We start from the raw sequence: 11,259 nt of genomic DNA, 5'->3' as shown, positions 1-11,259 counted from the left end.
TATATTCCATACTGAAGCTTCTGTGCCTGCTGTAAAAGAGAAAGTGGAATCCAACAGCTGAGACTTTCAAGGAAATTTCTAGTGTAGTTGGGATTTATTTACAAAGTTTCAGTTCTGGAACAACACACTGCAAACGTTATGGTATAGGATTAATATAAATCAACATTATGTGGTGTCATCTTTGGCTTATATTGGAATTTAATGGAAGGCTGGGTTTATCAGACACACAGATGCATTACGGATGGTCTATGCCTTAGATTCTAATGTTACTTGTTGCCCCAGTGTCTTGATTACTCTTGATTTCTCTTGCTGCTGTATGAAAATGAAAAGTGCAGATATGAGTCTGAAGCCCTGAAGTGATTATATTGTGATAGCTAACCGCAGCAGGGGAAAAGCAAATCCAGACAAATTTGAATCTTCTCATTTCTTATTCCTAAAACCGACTAAAGTAGCATTATAGCAATACTTTTATAATTAAATAAACAAAATTGCAACTGTTAGATTAATACAGTAATTGTGTAATGCCTGTTTGAATTGTAAAAAAGAAGCTTAGAAATGAATGGCTATGTTTTGACATATCATTAAGCCATTTAAGCCTGTGTTCACACTTGACTTCTTTTTTGAAGCTGCTAGCGTCTGTTTTACATTATAATCCTATAGAGTAAACCGTGTTTTCAAAAAAGTCCTGTGCGCTTTTTTAAACACCAGCATCTTTTTCTGCAGCTCAGAGAGTCTTTTGAGGTTGAAAAGAGTTCAACTTTTCGGAACATATCGTCCTACGTCAAGCACATTTTACACAGCTAACCAATGACAGAGACCTGTCGTTTCCATAACAACATGCGAGGAACATGATTGGTCGAGAATGCTCAAGCTCGAAAAAATAAAATGGCGGCCGAAACGCCCGTTGGAGCAAAGTTTTGTATACATTTAAGTTTAATTTGCACTTTCAATAACTTCTGATTTTATTTCTAGCGAGAAATTAGTATTGTAGTTTTTAAATATGATTGGATATTACAAAGACACTCTCTGTTTATAATTCAAATAGAATTCCGTTACGCTGCCTATGAAGCTGTCTTCATGCACAAACGCTGTCTTTGAACATCGCCGGCTGCTATTTGTAACCACAACGCTGCGAGCGTTTTTTTCAACTAAAAAAGCGCCATTGTCAACTTTTTCTTGTCAAAAAAGAAGTCAAGTGTGAACATGGCCTAACAAGCTTTTATCAAAGCAACGTATAAATCATGAACATCAAGCAATTAGACAAACAAGACCTACAATATATGTTTACACCAATATAGGAAGAGTCTGGAGTAAATAATGTTTGTGGTGAGTAATGGTTGTAGCTATGTGCAAGTAAAAGAGATGAGTTTTTTGTTCTTTCCTGACCAATGTTATTCCAGCACAGAGGAAGTGAGAAAGTAAATGATCTGGGGAGAGACTTTGTGCCTCGCTCACAAAGACGCCGCTCGCTCTGAAAACGGAAGGGACCACGGCTCTGTTAAAGTGCTGATCTGGTGGCTGTCCTGAAGGCCATAGTCAAAGCCGCCAATTCACATGAGAGTCATCCCTCAGAGTCAGAGTTTTATCTTTCAGTGTTACACGTCACCACAAACTTTTAAACCAAACATCTCTGACATCGTCAGACACCAGAAGCCCCACAGCATGCCAAGTGCTGCGTTTCCATTCGGCCCTGATGATTGGAAATCAATTCAGATGCCTGAATGCAGGCTTTGGAATGAAAATGTAAAATGTAGAATGGTTTATATCTTTATTGTAATGAAAAGAGATTCATCTCACTTCTGTCTTCAATCCCCTAAAGCACAATTAGGCAACGGAAACCGTCAGAATCAACAGCGTTAGATTAGCTCGACTGCAACTAAACATCAAAAGTCTTTTGGCTCTGCTGCTACAAGGCAATACCTTGTTTAGTCTTTTAATAGCATCTTTGTTCAGAACAACTCAAGGGGAATGTGAGTACTTGTGGCAGAAACAAATCTTTGCTTCTGTTTTAACAGGCTGCCTCTGTACTGATGATTATTTCACTTCTGTGACTTTCGAAACAACTGCTTACAGTTCTGTCAAAGCTTTCGAGTGCAAATGAGGACCAACATACATATACACAAATAAAACCGGATGGATGACATTTTCAAAATAATGACTGTAAACACGCTTTGATTTTTAGATGATTTTTCCAAAAGAGGTTCAGTTCATTCACATTGACCAGTATGTGCATAGGTTCAACTCCCTGGAATTCGAACTTGTGACGTTGACCCTGGTGTTTTTTCAAAGTGTCTTCGAGGATGTGGTCAGAATAATGCAGTGTGTCATGATGTCAGATCAAAGGGGGCATCTCATAATGGACTATCTTAATAGGCACCTTTCACTAATGGTCATCTAGTGTGTTTTTCAGCTGTTGTCATGACAACCTCCTTATTTCTCTTCCTGCATTCTGAGTGTGCCAAATAGCGTTATAAAAGGACAAAAAATGGCTTGTCAGACCATCTGCAGACACCCCACATCCAATTCCTCTCATTGGAAACAACTCCAATTTGGCAATTTTTTGGGAAAAAGCATTAGAAAGCCAGAACATCTTGTAGCCCTTCTATTTGGGGGTCTTAGCTTGGAAATTCAACAGAAGCTTTTGGAGCACATTGAAACTGCATAGGTGCCATTACGGCACTAGGGTCAACTGATGTGGATGATCATAAATTCACATGTGGATAGTGAGAGAATGTGTATAGTGAAAAAAGAGAAATATACTATGTTGTGATCAAATGCTGCTTTCCAGTTCACTATGCACTAGGGGTGTCAGTATTCAGCAACTGTTTAAAATTTTGCCTTAAAGTATTAGTTCACTTCAAAATAAGCCCCCATTGACTTTCCGTAGTAGAAATAAAAATGACTATGGAAAGTCAATGGGGGCTTATTTTGAAGTGAACTACTCCTTTAAGAGTCGCAATGAGACCCGGAATCGTCTCTCTGCTTCCCTACAATTGTATTTGGAGTGAAATTCATTGATGTAATAAAAGACAAAACAAACTAAATTAAAGATGAATTTGACTGATAGTATAATTTATTTATCTAAGAACAGTTTTGAGCTATCACAGTAATATTGTTACTGTTAATTCTTTTGGCCACAATAACCATGCAGTGAAAATCTGATATAGCGATAGTGCTACTATGCACTAAAAGTATGTACATTTTTGAGTGTTTATCAAAAGATTTTGGAAGTAGTTGGAAATACGAATTTGAAAATGACTGTTGCCTACATGCACATTGTGATTATTAACAATCACACACATCAAAACACAACTTTCTGCATTTTTGCTTTTCCGCATTTATTATTTCTCATGTCATTTTTACTATAAAGTTGATTTTAGCAATTGAATGAAGAGTCGATTATTTAATTAGAATTTATTAAAAATTGTGTAGCATCACTAAACTTATGTCTCCCCTGTCCCTCAATAGACCATCTGGGTACTTTACTTTTTTAATATACCACGATTAAAATCTCATTTTGAATGCTATTTATGACGAATGGTATGCAGATAAAAAAATTAAAAGAAAAATGAGCAAAGTGCTAAAAATATGAGCAAAAGTGACAAAAGAGTGTACTCTACCCTTTTCTGTTTTTTCTTTTCATTTTTTGTTTTCTTCCTGTAAATCTGCTTTGCAAACAATGCATTGTAAAAAGCGATAAATGAATAAAACTGAAATTGTTACGGAAAACCTACAAATACCAGACTCAACACCAAGCAACTTGTGTCGTTTGCAATCCAACCGAAGCCTTTGAAAACAATATTAACACAGTGTTTTTCCCAAAGAGCCTGGTACTTGGAATAACAAAAGCCTGTTGCAGGCTCTCCACTCGTTTTGCCATGTGGGCTGAACACCCACTCCTGTCCAAAATGTGTCATACGTGCTGAACTCTCATCCCTCACCAGCACATAAATATTTCAAACAGTCATCACTACAACACATTTGCCAGCGTTTCACACATGCCCGTCATGCGTTCTAATGCACGCAAAACACACTAAAAAAGCCATCACTGCTTGAAAATGAACATTGACTGCATTGAGACGTAAAAGGAAAAAAATAGAACATCATATATTCAATACAGTGTAGACACAGAGGACGAATTCACATTATGTGATGTGGGAATGTCTTAACCTAATGTTTCAATTCAAAGGGCAGCAGTCCAGGCTTTTATATTAAGACAGAGGCATACAGTATATAACAAAGCTTTGCAGCTGGCGTTATGTCAGAGATGCTGAATGGTGCTTTAAAAGGTGCATGTGGATGAGAACAATAGTGACTTGACACATTCAATCACCCGAAGGCCGTGTTGAATTAGCATTACATATAAAGGATGCTAGTATTTTCCCCGAGTGGATTAACTGTAAAATCGAATATGGAGAGAATTACTTCACAAATGGCACATGTGACTCACCAGGAGCAAGCAGTAGAAAGAAGTAATGAAAATTCAACATACCCGTCCATATTTTTCATCAAAGGGTGTTGAAAAATCTTTTCATTTGCTCTACAATCCAGAGTGGTTCATTGCCTAGTCTTAAATTACAGTGCTATCACAGAACTTGAAAAAAGGTACCACACATCAGTCTTGTTGACGGAGTGATCGAGATGAGCGGGCCGTAGCAGAAAATACGCTACACTAATATCATTTCACATATGATCAGTGAATAACCAAGCAGAAAAAGTGTCACTGAGATCTGTGTCAATCTGTGATTCTAGTCTAGCAAATGACTGCATTGCCGTTAGTGATGATGTAAATGACACATAATCAAGCTGTCATTATCATCCTCAATTCATTATTTTAATTCAGTGTCATTATCATTACAGCATAGATGCCAATCATTGATCTGAATGTGTCCCTCTAAATAACCAATGACATGCATCCCAGTAATATTCCTTATGTGTAATTATCATTAAGCTCTCAAATCTGGCTTTTGTTTCATTTTTTAAAAATATAATTTGTTCGTTTTTGAAATGCATGCCTATTCCTGGGAAATTCCATGCAAATGTAAAAATTAAGATGAATTTTTTTTCTTCATATTTTCAGTATTTGGTGGTTTAAATATGAAGTCTCTCATAGTTTTAAAACTGTTTTTGTTTTTTGTTTTTAAAGCATAGGTTTTGATAATGAATTGTCACATCCACAACAAAAAATGTCACATCCATAACAGTCCATATTGCTAATAAATGGGCACATGAAAACTAAAATAAAGTAACTGTTGTATGTTCTATGAAGATTCATCCCTTTTCCATTTGTTGGGGATTACTGCGTCTGGTTTATACATTTTAATTCACAGAAATCCTACAAAATATGTTGTCTCTCTTTTTTTGTCACATCCATAACGTATTACTTTTTTCTCTCGTTTATAGACTGATATTTTTCCGACGTCTGGATTCTATCATCTAGGTTTAGTAAAATATAACAGATGATTCAATATACTGGTAAAACAATGAACACATTCTCAGATTTTTTTTACAGAATTTTTATTTCAAGTTTTCACTGAAATGGTCACATTCATATTTTACACTTGAAATAGCATAACAGTAGCTGTGCGTTCATAAATGTCACTGCTTGTCACTTTCTGTCAAGAGGTCTTGGGCTATCAATCACTATAGGTCTCTAGGAACAAAAATATTTTGCCCAGTAACCCTGAAATGATAAAAAGTGCTACAGACTGAAAAAACCCTCCAGGGAGAACAAAAACAGTTGAGGTGTTATGTATAAAATTGAAGAAAAAAAAACTAAAGGAGGTCTATTTCCTGAAAACAATGATGTATTGTTTTGCCGAGTGCGTCAATGTTTTTAAACACATAAGTTTAGCAGTAATAGGTTCATTTAAATACGTTTTTAGTTTGCAATACATACAAAAGCCACAAGGGAGATTTGAATAAAGAGATTTTGAAGTATGAATAAACTTATCGGGCCAGGGAGATGGCTTTGAATGCTCTGTCGAAATTGCGCCATTAAATATTATGAAAAGGCAGAGGCTCACTCCAAAAAACAATGCAATGGTGAATTTTGAGCCAAATACGGCTCATTTGAAACTGAGCCAGAGATAAGAAAGTCCAATGAAGCCGCTGAAATAAGAGAGAAAAAAACAATTTCAAAAGAGAGAAATGGAATGTGAATAGATGACCAAGGGTGAGAATAATTCCAGCAGCCCCTGTGATAAGAGACACCATAGTGAACTGAAATGGCCGCCTCCGGGGCTCAAGGCAGCGAGCGGATGCGCCTCCTACAGCAGGCTTTTTAAAACAGATCCCTTCTGTCATAGGATCAAATCTCACGGTGGAAAATGAAATCTGAGGCTTTCATTACAGCGAGAAAATGATCTCAGTGGGGCTAATTCCACATTCACATCCCAATGTCCCCAATGCTCAACGTCGGCAATCTGCTACTGTGTTGCAACGGCAGCAAATGTCCGAAAGGAACAGGTTTTACCGGGTGAGTTTTCTGATTGATGTGTGCGATTTGAGTGTGAAAAGGCAGAGGCCGCTCCTCGTGAGAAAGAAAATCCATCAATGTCTCCTGCCGTTAATATAATCTGTCACAAAGCAAAAGTCCAGCGATGGGTTTGGGAAGCCGCGTGCTGAATAGGAGGTGTCACCAGGCAGCTCTTCTCCTCTGAGTCCTGCACATTGGCCGACAAGATAGGTTCATTGTCACAGTCTGAGGAGCCTGAAAGGTCAGCAAATGCGAGCGGCGAGCGCGATAGAGGGTAACAGAGGCTGAGAAGGATGGAAGATGAAGTCACAGAGAGGGAAACATAAGCCATATGAACAGACGGATAAAGACGTCATGAACTTTGCTGAGAAGTTATATGAAATGTGGCACGAAATTTTGGAGATGTTAACAGTGTCCATCTCTAACATAAAGCCAGGATTCAACCAGGATGTAGCAGCTTGAATATGAACGGGAGATTGACAAAAAGGGCTTGGGGCCGAATGCTTGATTGATGTGCCTATCTGGGATGTGTTTTGCTTGGGATAAAGTGGGATTAGCATTCAAGCCTTTCAGCGGGAATGCCTTGAAGTTCTGGAATTGAAAACTCGAAAACTAAAGGTGTGCTGTCGCGTGCACCATCCGGTCCCCCGTGGGCTCGCTGATCCTGCTCAGAAGCAAAACTCAATATGGGAGAATGAAGTTAAGGTGGGAAACACAGGAATTGTGGGTATTACAGATTATTGGCTGCATGTCAACAAAAAGGGATTTACAATGTGTGGAAGTCAGACAATATTAAATCAAAGCTTAAGCATTAGTTACAGCACTGGGAAAAGAAGCAACTGTTTTAAAAATCATTTTCTGACAGGAATTATGAAGAAAAATCTGTTTGCTTTCAACAGTGACGTCTGTTGTAAACAGACAAAATAACGGACACCCGCTTTTTGCAAATCATATTAGAATGCACTGTTAAGGCATCTTAATCACGAGGATATTGAAATAATCACTTGACAGGGCTCCAGTGCCTCTCCAAGTGCACACGCATTTCACACGTTTGCCAAACCCGGCAAAGCTCCTATCGACGTTTCCAGCTATCAAAGAAACAAAATGGAATTCCTGGAACAAAAGCTGATGATCTGAAAAATACAAAAATCGACTGTGACTAAATATGTTGCCGTCATTTCAGTTCAAGATTAACATCGACATATGATTTACCAGAGGCATTTAAAACAATCAGCTTAAACAAGAGATGAACGCTGCCAAATGACAAAGTGAATAAAGAAAGAGAGTTTACTAATTGTGTGCAGATTTTTAAAGGCGAGTTGGAATTGAAATAGTGGAATAGATTTATAGTGTATGACTTTTGATTTACAACTGATTGTCTAGGACACACAAACCACTTTGCTTTTCGCATTCCTGCAACAAAGACGTGAAGAGTTGTTTGTGAACACACCTCATCAATCCACATCACTTTTAGATGCTGTGGATGGAAGTAGATAAAGTGAAATAAAAGTATGACTTTAATGTCCTCTGAAATGCTCAAACAGATCATTTCCACTAAAATGGTGTCACCTAAATCATTTAGATTGAAAACATCTTCATACACCATTATTCTGTATATGTTAGGCAATTCATAAGCTTTTCGAGGCACGGCTTGAATTCTGCAGTGTAGGACACAATTTCAGGTGGATGGCCCACTGGAATTGAAATGATCATAAAATCCTTACCGTGCTTGAAAACACGCCGTCTCTGTAGAATACTGTAGGGAAAAGTCTTCGGAAAGTAGCACATCCCTTACCAAACTTTCCTTTTCACAGCTTATGTTTCTGTGCCTTTTCAATTAGTTTGTGTAAAATGAATAAAAAAGTTATTAAGCCTGATGATTACTTCTGAGTTCTGCTTTAACTCCACATGTAAGGATGGGATACAATTTTATTAAGTGAAAAGCTTTTCCAATCGTTATCTTTATTTCATTACCCGGCCATTAGAAAAATTGCTAGCGTCAGAAATGAAACCGCACGTTCCGATGTAATACATGAGAAATTCTTGACCGTGAGCGATGGCTGGACTTTTTTCACTGATTGTGTGAGGGTGTAATGATTTTTCTCAGAGATGAGTTTATACAGTGTACGTGTTCAAAGGGCTTGTCTTACATAGAGTATCGGAGATTGAATTAGACTTAGACTTTGCCCGTATTCTTGAAGTAAATGACAGCTCATGTTTTATAGAGAACAGCTGAGAGGGAGGATCAATCTATAGTTTTCTGCTCATGAAAGACATCTGTTTTCAAGATCACCTTAACAATCAAACCTCATTTACATCTGCTGTCATGATTCCCACAGTGACCATCATCCATCAGATTGTAATAAAGAAAAGTGCTGTCATGATGCTGCAACGCACAGGCCAGTTCTTGGCTATTTTGATCTACTTTATCATTTTCCAAGCAGGTCATCTGATGGCTTTTTAGTTATCTGTGACATGTCATTTTGATTCAGGGGTGGTGCCGGGTAGTGATCAAGGTAAAGATGATCTTTAGTGTTTCAAACCTGTTAGTATTTGTCAGTAGTTAGTAGTGTTGTCGAGACCACCAAAACCGAGACCAAGACAAGACTGAGACCAGAGGGTGTTGAGACCAAGATAAGACCAAGACTTTGAGGGGCCGAGACCAAGACCAGGGCAGGCCAAGACCAAGTCGAGACCAATACCATGCACTACCAAAATTCATTCAAAAGATCTACAAACACTAAAAAGTCATAATAAATAATATTAGAAGTAAATTGGGTGATTAATTGTGCAGAAATTTATGTGTAGGATATTTTATGTTCCATGATTTATCACGCACCTACTGTAACATGTAAAACATTTTGTAGGTAAAAATTCCAACAACTAAACATAAAAAAAGGTAAATACTTAAATAAATTTAAGTCTGTGACCTTCAACAAAACAAAACATTCAGTGACTTAATTAGTTTCATTGCTTTTTTATCTAATCAATAGCAAAATAGTTGTGTGTTGCTCAGAAATGCACAAAAGATTTGTTCTAGATTTGTTTGGGACTAGCCAAAATAGCACAAAAACTTGTATTTAATTGTGTCTAAAACTTAAGTCACTTATTAACTCAAGGTTTATTGAATAATTATACAAATTCAATATCACACCATGTTGTAAAATAAAAAAAACAAGATCTCATACAAGTACCTTTTTTTTCAAGCACAATATTAGGATATTGAATATTCGGATATTGTGGGCCTTTATGTGTATTCATTTTGTTGACAGATTTCTTTAAGAAAAATAAGGAACAAGTGTTGAATGCTTTTAAGCCATTATTCCCACAGTTGTGGTCTTAACCGGTCTTGAAATAAAATCCCGAGACCACTAAGTCTTAGACCAAGAGAAGACCGAGACCAAAGACAGTCGAGACCGAGACAAGACCAAGACCATCAAAAAATGGCCGGTCTCGAGTACTACAACACTTGTAGTTAGTATACACAAAATGAAAAGTTTTGCTTTTTTAAAGCTTTCGTACAATAGTTTTGAAACATGAACAGACCAGCATTTGTTGAACAGTCTGGAAAGTTTGCAGCTTTCATATAAAGAAATAAGGAACTGAACTTTCATGTTTTAGTCAACTATCCCTTTAAAGCCCAAGACTTTAAGTAGCTGGACTGTTGCTGGTTTGATCTCAGCATGAAGTAACCCCACGAGCAATCATAATTCCCTTTGAGCGAGACACTTTTCCGAATAGACAAGTCGTCGGTTAAGTTGTCACCTGTTGTTTCTGTTAGAAGGTGTCTGACAGGCATCATTCAACTTAAACTGCATCTTTAATGATTATTTGGAAGTGTATTATTCTCTATTATTATTATCCAGAGGCTGTCTTCAGAGGTTCAAAACCCTCTTTCATCTCTTCATTTAGGACTCGGTCCCAGCTTTGAGCAGCAGGAAGTCAGCCTCAGTTCTTCCGAAGACATCCTCAGGGACAGATTGCAGCATCTTACACATTGATTCGAGTTTTGAATAGAGGGGTGGAATAATAGCTGCACAGCACGAGCAGGAAAAAATCAGAATTACAGCTTGAATTACAAATACTCAGTTTTAGGTATCCAAAAAAGTAGTTGAGCAGTTAAAGGGTCATTGGTTAGTTTATCTTTACAGTCTGGTGTTGATGAAGCGTGTGTAAATCCCCATTGCCAGGTTTCATGCTGCGTGCATTGTTTTTAATAGGATAGACTTGATTTTAACTTGATTTGCAAGAATTGAAATTGTGTATGTGAACACTTTGAATGATCGCCTGATGTGAGACACGTCACTTGAGTTTAGGTTTTTTCAGTGTTTCGTAATTGCAATTATTTGAAAATGAAATGAAAGAAATAGAGATAGTTGCAGAGGTTCTATCCACTCATATGAACATAACGTATGATTTAACTTAAAGGAAGTTCACCCAAAATGAATTTTAATCCACATTTAATCCACATCTCATACCTTGTATTTGACTTTCTTACTTCAGCCAGACACAATTTGATAAGAAATGTAGAGATGAGAAAACTACATGCGTAATGGGAGCTTGTTGGCTTCACGTACCAATCTGATTGGTTTGCGCAGGTCTCAAGATCGTCATTGAGATGCGATAAAATGGCTTGCTGCCATTACACATGTAATTTAAATCTGAATTTAATCTTCACAAGTTTAACGTGACCTAACTTGGCTAAAGACGCTAAAAACGTATTACTCAGAAATGTATTGTTTTGCTTCAGTAGACTTTAATTAACCCCTGAAGGCATATGA

Source organism: Triplophysa rosa, linkage group LG11, assembly GCF_024868665.1.
Source record: "Triplophysa rosa linkage group LG11, Trosa_1v2, whole genome shotgun sequence".
Taxonomy (NCBI): domain Eukaryota; kingdom Metazoa; phylum Chordata; class Actinopteri; order Cypriniformes; family Nemacheilidae; genus Triplophysa; species Triplophysa rosa.
This window is presented reverse-complemented; position numbering follows the sequence as displayed.